The sequence below is a fragment of the Mangifera indica genome, chromosome 11 (assembly GCF_011075055.1).
Source record: "Mangifera indica cultivar Alphonso chromosome 11, CATAS_Mindica_2.1, whole genome shotgun sequence".
Taxonomy (NCBI): domain Eukaryota; kingdom Viridiplantae; phylum Streptophyta; class Magnoliopsida; order Sapindales; family Anacardiaceae; genus Mangifera; species Mangifera indica.
In genome coordinates, this window is record NC_058147.1 from 3,265,826 (window position 1) to 3,278,346 (window position 12,521).

The window sequence follows — 12,521 nt, forward strand, 5'->3', positions numbered from 1 at the left end:
CGAATCTAAACAATTCTTCTGGACAATGAAGGTATCGTCTAAACGACTAATTCGTTGTCCAACTTCAGATCGTCATCTCCAACTTTCCAACTCATTTTCTCTAGCCTCAGATTGTTCAAATCAACAATGCTTCTCGACGAAGTGCTGTTTGAGATTGACAATGTTTCATTTAGACAACAAAAAGTTGTTCGAGATCAACAACACTTCATTTGGATGATGAAACATTGTTCTTCATTGTTTGGACAATGAACAACATTTCGTCCTCTGGATGTCTTCCTGCTATTGTTTCGGCCATCGTTCGTTCGTTGAATTAGTTAGTTGAAAATGATTTTCAAACCCTTGGGAGGGAGGGGGGATAATTAAAGTTTAATCATAAGAGAAAAATTGTTAGTTTTTCAAATTATAAAGAAAAAATGATATAAATTTTTAAGATTTTAAAGTTAATAGATAAAATAACAATTTTATTCTTACCTCTAATAGAAGTTAACTTATGAGTGAAAATTTGAGTTTTTTAACTGTTATAAACGTGTTTTTAAAATTAAGTTAAAACTTGGGTGGAGCCCTCTCTAAATAGTAGCAACTAATAATACTACTGCCTCCTTAGTCAACAAAGTCCTACTTTTCCCAAAAGAAACTTAATGTTCGTGTAGCAAGGGAATAAATTTCATTGCCAAATCATAATTTGCTACACTATCGTCGCTCGAAGATGCGACAAACTACATGAATAGCAATCAAAATACTTTGCCTATTCACAAACTGTCCAAAAATGCGAACAGAAATCCTACAAAACAAGGACCGTGGACAGGACTACACATGTTAGGATATCTTGTTGATATTCATGAAGATTCTTTTCTTATTCTACTCTGTGTTTATAAAAGAAAACAACAACTTATCTATAAATCGGCATAAGAAAAATGGCAACGGCAAATACGTCTTCTGGGAACAGGCAAATAGAAAATTATTGATGACTAGAAGTAAATCCAACCTATTTTCCAAAAGAAAAAAAAAAAAAAAACTTCACAGAGCTGTAGAAGAAGTCTACAATTTCAGTCCAAGAATTGCTAGTCTCTCCCACAGTAGAGCAACATTTTTGTTTACAAAACATGACACCAGTAGGATGTTTGTAAAATTTGTAAAGCTTAATTGAACTGACTTTTCTGCACAGAACCCAGCCACACAAGGTACAGTCACCATCCTAAATTTCAGAGAGAATATAGGCATCCAACTCTTTCAGTAATAGCCACTATCCTGTAGTTATGGATAATATACATTATATGTAGAATATATTTTGTCATCAGAACCTGATTCTAGTTGAAAGATGACTTTGTAATTGCCTAGAAACGAAAAAGAAAAAGAACGTAATGACTAAGAATACAGCTTCTGTGAAGATTTAATTTTATCATAAAATGAGATAGAGCTCATACTAGAGGAAGTCCAGTAGCTTCTGCTACAACTTTGTCATACTGGAGCTCTTCAATTTTTGCTTGGACCAAATAACTCCGGCATATCAAGGATGAGCTTACCAAAGAGGCGTAATAGATGCTTAGCACCATATATAGTTGAGGGAGTGACCATAGGTGCCATGGCTTCCTCATGTTGTTGGCGCTCGCTTTTATACAGAAGCATTTTTGGCAAGGCTTTGTCAGAGAACATAATCCTTTTATCATTTCCCTGGTTAAATCAGCTATCCTATAAAGGAGAAAAATTAAGTTTTGCATATGTGTTGGAATTGTTGATTAGAAAGAATACTGCACTGCAAAACCAGCTGAGCCTTAACTACGACGATTCACAAATCGCATGAGTGGAGGAAGAGACTGAAAAGAGACAAAAAGTCAGACATTGAACTTACAACCCATCCTTCTCCAGCCTATAATGACAACATTTCTCCAAAAGGTCATCCACATTCAGGGTGCATGGAAGTATAACGAGCTGCGAGAAATGTCATACAATAAAAAATATACCATGTTATGCATGACACTGAAAGAGAATGATGAATGTTGAGGCTTAAAATGCCACGGGTCCCAAATATTGAAGCAGATTACTTATCATATCCAAAATTAACTATTAAAAATGTATATTAAAAGAACGAAGGATCGACACAGATGAAGGGGAACAGGCAAAAGGCTCAAAATTAAGAACCCAAAAAATCTACACATGAAGGCTAGTGGGGGTTATAAGGGGAAAAAAAAATAAGAATTAGGAATTTTGGGAATTACAACATGATCACATTTAAAGAAATTGATTCAAATAAAAAAAAGCCTGAGGGAAGTCTGCCCCCCAAGTTCTAAAATAGACATACAAGTTTTCGTGTTTATTTTAATTGTGTGGGAGGGCACAACATTTATACTCACAAAATCACCAAGGATTCCACTACCGATAAGGTATTTTTTGGTCTCTAGGAGATTTCATGTTGTGTTTAATGTCATGATGGTTATGATAGACTTAATTGTTATGTCGTTGAACTCAATCTCCCATCATATTACAGGATTGTGGAAATAATCTTCTTTACTAATTGATTGCATAGATTTGACACATAGGGATAGTCAGAACATACTTGCTATAGAGACTAGGATTTTATATTAATTTTTTTGGTGTAAAGTCTTTTGTGATCCCATCCTTGTTCTCTATCAACTTTTCTCTTTGATCTGACTCCGTTGATTATTGTTGAATAGGAGCTATTGAATGAGATGAAGCAGGTGTTGTTGCCAAATGGACTAGAATGACATTTTCTCCTCTAATACTTAACTATCTAGTTATTGCCATCAAATTGTCTAGAAATACAACAATGATTCCCAACATAGTTTGAGTAAAGGTTCATTTAGCCCCACAAGCACTTAGATGGTTGTATACATCTTTTACAGGTTCAATGAGCCATTCCCTTTGGTGAACTTGAGTCAATTATTGCACCAATGTCATGGTACCTTGAATGAATGTTATAATATAAACAAGAAACAAACTTTTGCCATTTGTAGGTGTTATCCACTAATTTTTGTTTCAAAACACGAGGTGGATGACTTTGATTATTTCGCTTGTTGTAACCTGACAATAAGCTAGATGAGCCGCAAAATGATAGGTCGAACTAGAGAGGTAGGGAGCTTGTTCTACTAATTAAGGAGTTGCAGGCATTGTGGTGTATTCAGTCACCTTCTCCTAAGAGCCCTAAAGGGCATTCAAGTGGTCTACATCGGTGGCCTCGGGTTGGGCTATTGTGGCTGCTTATTGTATTATCAGTCCAAGGTAAAAACACTGCTAAGTCTACGAGCTTTTGGGATTATAAATGTTTGCCTAGAGTGTCAACTTGATGTAGCATGACATGACGTCTAGTGTCTCAAATGATGTTCATTGATGCCTAATAGCAGGTCTCTATTGGAAGCCAATAGGGCTATCACATCAACAGTTAACTCATTACTCTTATTGAGCCTAAGTGCAAATAATATTATGTGACTTGGATGTCCTCAAATTTGGATCTCTTCTTGTTGTGTATAGTATATTGATAGTATTGTATGTTGGTTAGACAACAACAAGGGGATCAGTTTGAGGCTTAGAGATGTAACTCATTCGAATTGTGGTGTGTCAATTTTAAAGATGAACTGGTCTTAAGAGAAAGGTTTGGGTCCATTCTCCAAATTGTTTGAGGATAAATGATTCAATCTCTTTCTATGCCATTTTCCACGTCATTGTTGAAATTATGAAAATGTGATATATGTGTGACCCTCTTTTTAGTGTCAAACTATTGATGCAATTTTTCATTATCAATTGATGTACACATTTTAGAGCTTTGTATAAGAGAGGTTATAGTTAGGACTAGATTTGAAGCGAGCTTATTTGGGTTCGAAACGAGCTTTGCTCGAACAAGTTTGAGCTCGAGCTTGCCTTGAACAAGCCCGAGTACGAACGTGAACCTGAATTTTAAGCAAAAAACATACATGAGCCCGAATCCAAACACAGATTAAGCGAATCGTTCACTCAAATGAAAAAACATTTAACTTGGAACAAACAACACCGTTTGTTCCTTGAAATACGAGCATGAAATCGAGCTGTCGAGTCTAAAATGCAAGCCCAAAAAGAACCCGAGCTCGAACACACGAACCCGAGCTAAGTGCGAGCCGAGCTTGAATACTAAAATTATAAAACGAACCGAATACAAACATATGTTTAGCGAGCTCAACGAGCCCGAGCTCGAGCTCAACGAGCCCGAGCTTGGGCTCACTGAAAACGAGTCGAAAATGAGCTGGGCCCTATTAGGGCTTGGCTCAGCTCGTATCCAACCTTAGTTACTGTAGCTATGATTAAAGTTTTAGAAGACTTGAGTAAGTCTACTACAAGTGTTTTGGGGATTAATATATAAATAAGTGAATAAAGGTGGTGTAAAGAAGAAAGTATGATGCAAAGATTTTTGCATAGTTTGACTTGATGACCGTATTGTTTATATTTATAAAGTTCTCACTAATTTATAATATTGTATAAGAATAATATAATTATCGTGGGTGTTTTCCTCTCCTCTCTAATTGACAAATTATTGGAGGAAAAAACCTCTCTTAAATTTTCCATCTCCTCAAAAACTTAACCCATGATTTTAAATTTAAATAGATAATTATGTCTATATTGATGACACTATATATATATATATATATATATATATATATATATATATATATGCAGAAATTAATGTTTTTATTAGATAACCATTTTAAAGGTTTTTTAGTATGAGATCCAGTTTGGGATATTTCTTTGATTGTTGTCAAATGATCTTCTTCAAATTTGGATTTACTTCTTGTTGGTTGTTGATATCTGGGTCTTTAATACCTTGAACTAAAATATTAACCATCATCCAATGCATTTAGTTATGCGTAGATGGTTGACCTCGAATTGCTTACTTGTTACACAACAAATTTAATAATATTCTTTGCAAAATTAGGAAATATTGTGATTGAGTATATTTACGGAAGCAAAAGGTGAGCACACCTCTATCCCACCTAATCTATACTTATCAACACTTAAGAGGACATCCTGGACCATTACAAAGAAAGTAAGAGGAAATTGCGTAAAGCATGAAGTCACCTTAGACTAATACTTCCTTTCTTCTCAGCGAAGTATTTGGATTTGAGTAATAGTCGTAAACCGATGGAAACCAAACTAGAGAAAGACATTTGCACAACTAAAACTAACTGCCCGCAATTTCCTACGCATTCGTTTGACTGTCAAAAAAAATCTTTGAAAACACAACAAAACATAAGAGATGAAGCCAAAACTAATTAGCATGCTGCAGCTCCACGCAACCAGTTGAAGCCATCTTTCCGTCTCTGACTTTGTTTGATTCTTGCACTTAGAACCTTAATTTGGATTAGTAAAGTAGAATCATATTACATCAGATCATGAAATTGGTTTTAACAAATGTGCGCATGAAATTGTCATGCTATCCTCCATATTGGTAAATTGATTTTTCGCTAGGTTTTGTCTTGTACATGGCACAGGCACACATGCATAAGAGTTGGCATGTGCAGAACCAATTCATATATCCTCGTCACTACAACAGTAACTAAGATTTGATTCACACCTAGGTTATTTGATTTCGATTCAAACGAATCCAAAATGAGTTTAAACTCAAGTCTGAGAGTTAAATATTTTCGAGTTCAAGTTTTATAAATGTTTAGCTCACCAAACTTGCAATCTTAAAAAAATCTATACAAATATATTAAAATAACGTCGTTGTGATCAATTTACATTAAAATAACACCATTTTAATCATTTTTTAACAGCTATACTACCAAGCTGAGCTCAAAGCTCGATTCAAGTTTAAATTTAAATTGAATTTGAGTTTGACTTCTCTTAAACGAGCGGATCTAGGATACCTTTGAAGTGAGTTTAGCAAGTTCAATCTCGAGTTTGAGCTTAACTGCTAACAAATTAAACTGAGTTAGAGCTTATTTGGCTGATTTTTCTTTTTCATCCGCAGCTAATATCAAGTTCACAGGTTAATGCATGAGTTTTGTTCGGTCATTTTAACTTACGGCATGTTTATTAATTAATTAGTATCAGTCTCCTAACACCTTAATTAACATTAAGGGCGTCTGCCAGTGTGCAGCCTGGCTAAATTACGGTGCTGTGCATTTTCTCGCTTTTAGTTTTCGGTGGCTGCAAACGTAGGATTATTTTATACATTCCAATTGAGCAATGTTGCCGTGTATAATTTTCAGACAAAAACATTATTTTCTCCTGCAATTCAATTAGCTTGACTACATGACAAAAGAAATCGCTAAAGTTCTGCAAGAACACTCTTATTGATAAATATAATTCGGTACAAATAATAAAAAATGAAAGACAAGCTTCGTTACATCATTTAAAAAGCAAACAGAGCTAAAGAACTTTATCAAAACACATGTAACAAATTAAATTATAACGAAATGTTTAATAAAATATTGAAAGAATCCGATCCCTGGTGTGTGGCAGTAGCTGTTTAGTGTCCCTCACCAGGACTTGGTCCAGATTTTGTGACTCCTAAAGTCTGAGCATCAGTGAATTGGTGACCCTTTCCTCCTCCACTTGGGCCTCCCGTTTTGACAGCTTCGATATTCAAGCCATCGATCAGAATCTCGATCCCTTTGCTTATAGGGTTGCGGGACGGCGCACCATTGAGAGGACGGGCTTCTGAAATGAACAAAGAGCTTACTAATAGAAGAAGGAAAAATAAGCAGAGAGACTTGAGAGTTGTAGCCATTAGAAAAGGAAAGGTGAATGAAGGGTTAAATTTGTTAACTTTTACTCAATTGATATCCAGAGAAAATTGTGTTGCTCGATATACAAAATGAATGGAGCTTGGTGTGGTATTTAAAGAAACACGGGCAAGAACGTAGAAACTCACAAGCAAAAATAGAGTGAGGAAACTACGAGGAAGTGAGCTGCCGTTGAACCACGAGAGCGATTGTGACTGATATGGGGCCGCCTCCTCCTGACGGAGGAAGTCAGCTCTCAGCTTGTGGAAGGAAAGCATTAAATCACAATGTAGTCCAAGTTGGACGTTTCATATAAGTCGTTGAATATGCTGAGATAATTTTTTTTTTTAGTTTATTTAATTTTATGTGCCTTTTTAACAAATAGCCTTTCACCAGCGTAAGATCCCGCGTAATACTTCTAGAAAGGCAATTTAAAGTGGGATTTGGGAACCGTGGAGGAAATAACCTTTTAGTAGCGGAAGAAATTAACAAAATTTAACAAAATATGAAAAATATTTTTCATCATCATGAAAGCTTGAGAATGTACAACCAATGTTGTATTTTCTACCCCAAAACATAATCTTTCTCTGATAGTAACTGGGAATCTATAAGGGTTCTCTGTTGAGTCAAAGTTTAGGTTAGTCAAATTGGCAGTATTCAAAATTTGCTGGAACATGGAAATTAGAATCGTTGAATACACAAATTCAACTTCATATTCTACAAGGAAAGGAATGGCCTGCTCACCAGAATACGACCACAAGTGCTTCTGATTTTTGGTTAGATTGGAATTGTTGAGGTAATGTTTTTGAATCTGGAATGGATACTGATCTGGTGAAAGAGGTGGTTAGATCAATCCAATCAACAATTAATTTGTTTGACTAATGGTTAAATGGGTTAACTATTTAATAATAATATTTAAAATAATTTTGTATAATTTTTCATTAACAATATAATCTAATTTTTCGAGTTCATAAAAGAAACTTAGTTTGATAACTTTATCTACTCAAAATTAAGAGATGAGGTATTGAATTTATGTCCCAATAATGAAGTTTTTTAAAATGATTTTTATACTAACATAAATAATTGGGTTAAATCTGAGTTTTTATCTAATCTAATTGTTTAAACCACTTACTTATGTCCGGTATAACTCAATGAAACTCTCAAAAATGATTTTTGAATGAATTATAATCATTTTCCTTCACCGTTCTAGTTTTTAAAACCATGGGTTGAGCATGGAATTTGTATGGTGGCTTTTGATTTCCTACCATTTGGATTACACACGTGATAGTACATTAGCAATGGAAATCAATGGGCTTCTATGTTGGAAAGCCAAATTCGAATCCTGCCGACTTTTTCTAATACTTTATAAGATATTAGTTGAATTAGTAAAACATTTAAGCTTTTAAAAAGAAAATTCGAGTTTGAATAGCTATTCCGCTTATAAAATCTTGATACTGCCTTCTTTAATTACCAAACAAAAACTTTCTTAGCCAAAAGAAACGTAATGTTAATCTAGCAAAGGAATACTTTTCATTGCCAAATCATAATTCATATAACTTTGGTTTGCATAATTCATAAACTACATGAATAGCAATCAGAAAACTTTACCAGTTCACAAACCGTTCAAGATTGTGAGTAGACATCTTACAAAGCAGGGACCATGGGAAAAACTCCATATGTTAGGATATCTCCTTGATATCTGTAATATTCTTTTCATATTTTATTTTGTTTCTATGAAGTAAAATAGTTATCTATTATCAAGTTGAGATTATGGTATCATTACAATTATCTTAGGAACTCTATTCTTTAGCAGGAACTTGCGTGAAAAAACAACTGATCTGTCAACCAGCTTAAGAAACTGGCAAATAGTCGCCTTCTCAGAAAAGGCAAAGAGAAAATTATTGATGACTAGAAGTAAATCCAACCTACTCTTCAGCGAAAAAAGAAAATTCCTTAACAGAGCCGTAGAAGAAGTCTATATTTTTCAGTGCAAGAATTGCTAGTCTATCCCACAGTAGTGCAACATTTTAATTTGGTTTACAAAACATGACACCAGTAGGATATTTGTAAAATTTGTAAAGCTTAATTGAACTGACATTTCTGTACCTAACCCGCCCGCACAGGGTACAGTCACCGGTTTCCAAATTCATATTGCTCCATTGATGGAAACTTTTTTGCAGATATCCACACGCATTGTAGACCATCCTGAGGTTCAAAGTGAATATGCGCATCCAACTCTTTGGTACCGAAGTATTATTGGCAAGGCTTTTTCAAGGAACGTAAGCCCGTTATCATTTTCCTAGTTGAATCAGCTATACTATAAAGGGGAAGAATTAATTTTTGCATACGTATTGGAATTGTTGATTAGAAAGAAACCTGCACTGTAAAACCAGCACAGCCTTAACTATAACAATTCAGAAATCGCATGAGTAGAAGGAAGAGACTGAAAAGAGACAAAAAGTCAGAAATAGAACTTACAACCCATCCTTCCGCAACCTATAATGACAATATTTCTCCAAATGTCATCCACATTCAGGGTGCATGGAAGCTTAACGAGCTGCAGGAAACGTCATACAATCAAATGCATACCATGTTATGCATGACACTGAAAGAGAATGATGAATGTTAGATATAGCTATACCATACAATCCTTTAAAAATCTAGCTCAACTTAGTTACCGGTTCTATTTTAACAATTGGAGGGAGAAAATGAATGACATTACAATGTATGCTTATACTGGCACCATGATTAAGTCAACATGATTGTGCAATGCCATCTAATAACCCAGCGGCAGTCAAATTAAGTCGTTCATCTTCTATAACAAAAGAAGGTAGACCATCGAATAACAGTAACTTTATTTAAATTCAAGGCGGAACAAATCACCAAAAAACGCACCAATGCATTCTTACTATTGCACATTATTCATTGTAATTAAATACCCATTAAATGTAGGAAAGATTTATTTAGTCAGTAGGCTTTAAATTGCATGGTCCTTAAGAGTAACACTATACATACTCACATTAAGTGTATAAATAAATATACATTTATGTATTATCATATGATTAGATATTATTTTATTCTTAATTTAAAATTACTTAATTATACAATGATATAAATAAGTAAGAATTTATTTATATACTCAAATAGTTACATATAGTTTTATTATAAATGAAAGTACAGTACCTATCATGTCCAAAATTAACTATTAAAAAAATAAATAAAAAGAATGAAGAGTAGACATACATGGAGGGGAACAGGCAGAAGGCTCAAAAGAACCAGAAAATCTATACATGAAGAGTAGTTAGGGTTATAAGGCTTAAAAAAAAAAAAAGGAGAACTAGGAATTTAGGGTAACCCGACTCCTTGAATTGTATATTTTATCCATGAAAAAATCATTTTATGAAACCTGTCGTATGCTGTCGTTTATTTTTCGTAAAGCATGGTCGACGTTGTTGCATGAGAGTGATTATTTTCGAAAATTAGAATAGCTTCAAGATTAGGTGTCTTCTTTGAAGAGAGAAATGCCAGAGAACAATAAGTGATTTGAGGCTCAGATTGAGCAACTTAAAGCCACGGAAGAGTCATATGTGAAAGATTTGTCTTCTTATTATGAGTGTTTACAGTAACAAGATGATGAGATGTATGCTTTTACTGGCTCATAGGTTGTTCTGCACTCTGAAAAGAAAATCAACAAGAACTTCAGAGAGCAGATTGATCGTTTAGATGGTAGGCTAAACGATATTCTCCGTGATAATAATGAATTGAAAGAGAAGTTAGTCATTGTTGAGGTCGAAATCGAGGATCAAGGCATGGATATAGTGCTTGAAGTCTTTCATGCTAATTGGCTTCGCTTTCTAGAGTAAGATTTCTCCTTTTTGGGCTAGAGCTACTAAGAGCAAGCATAAGAGTGGCGGCGCGCAATACCAGACCATAAAGGAAGATGATTATACACCTTGGGTCGACATTGAAGACAAGAGATTTGAACCAGTTGGGCAAGTCTTGAATAGAGTTCTTAATGAAATCGCTCTTAAGAGGTTGCGGGGGTAGCCCATGATCCCTTTTCTCTTCAAGACATTGAATCTCCTTAAGGGTCTTCACTGTGATTAATTTTTCCTTTTTTGTATTATGTATTTTATTATCTTTATTAAGTATTTATATCAAGAAATATACGACATTATCGTGTCAATCCTTCACTAGAATGTTTATACCAAATTTTTGTTACCTTACCTTTTCTTTGACTTGAAACAAAAACATTACATAATCAAATTTAAAGAAAATGACCTAAATAATAGACAATTGACTCATTGTTCTCCTTGGACTAAGTGCAAAGAGAATTATGCCATTTGAATGTCCTCAAATTAGGTTCTCTTTTCATTTTGTATAGTATAATGATAGTATTTGTGTGTTGATAGGGCAGCAATGGGGAATAGTGACTCATTGAAATTGTGGTGTGTTAATTTTAAAGATGGACTGATCTTGGGAGAGAAGTTTGGGTCCAACCTCCAAGTTGTTTAAGGATAAGTTGTTCAATATCTTTCTTTGCCATTTTCCATGGGTCATTGCTGAAATTATGAAAGTGTAAGATATGTGTGGTCTTTTTTCTGGTGTCAAACTATTGATGTAACTTATCGTTATCAATTGATATGTACAATTTAGAGTTTTATGCAAGATATTATAGTAGCAATGATTAGAGTCTCAAAAGACTTTGACAAATTTGTTATGGGTGTTTGCGAATTAATATGTAGATAAGAATAAAAGTAGTATAAAGAAGAAAATGTGACATTAGGATTTTTATGTGGTTTGTCCCGATAATTAATATGTTTACATTCACGATGTTCTCACTAATTTACAATAAAATACAAAAATAATTCATACAATGATCTTGAGTGTTTTCCTCGCTCATTTTATATACAAACTTTTGGAAGGAAAATGTCTCTTGAATTCTCCCTTTTCTCGGAAACTTAACCCACGATTTTGAATTTATATAAATAAATTTATGCTTATAGTGATACCACTATATATATGTGAAAGTTGATGAATTTACTGGGTGATCGTTACGAAAGATTTGTAACATGAAATTCAATTTGAGACTTTTCTTTTATCACCATCAAATGATCTTCTTTAAATTAAAAATTACTTGGTTGTTGGTCATTGATATACAACTTTTTGATGCCTCAAACTAGAATACTGACCATTGTTCAATGCATTTAGTTGCATTTATATAGTTGACCTAGAATTACTTACTTTTTACCGCACAACAAGTTTAATAATATTCTTTGTAAAATTAAGAAATGTTGTGATTTCTTTACCACACTTAAAGAGGAGGACATCCTTGACCTTTGCAAAGAAAGTAAGAGGAAATTGCATAAAGCATGAAGCCACCTTAGACTAATACTTCCTTACTCCTCAGTGATGCATGTATTTGGATTTGAGTGATAGTCGTAATCCGATCGAAACCAAACCAGTAGAAGACATTTGCACAACTAAAACAACCCACCCGCCTTTTCCCACTCATTCTCTATACCATTCGTTTGACTGTCAAAAAAAATCTTTGAATTTTAACACTAAAGAACATGAGAGATGAAGCCAAAACCAGTTAAAGCCGTCTTACCGTCTCTGAGTTTGTTTGATTCTTGCACTTAGAACCTTAATTTGGACTAGTTAAGTAGAAAATTATTACATCAGATCAAGAAATTTGGTGTTAACAACTGTGAGTAGGAAATGGTCATGCAATCCTCCAAACTGGTGAATTAATTTTTTGCTAGGTTTTGTCTTATAAATGGCACGGTGCAAGCATGCACAACAGTT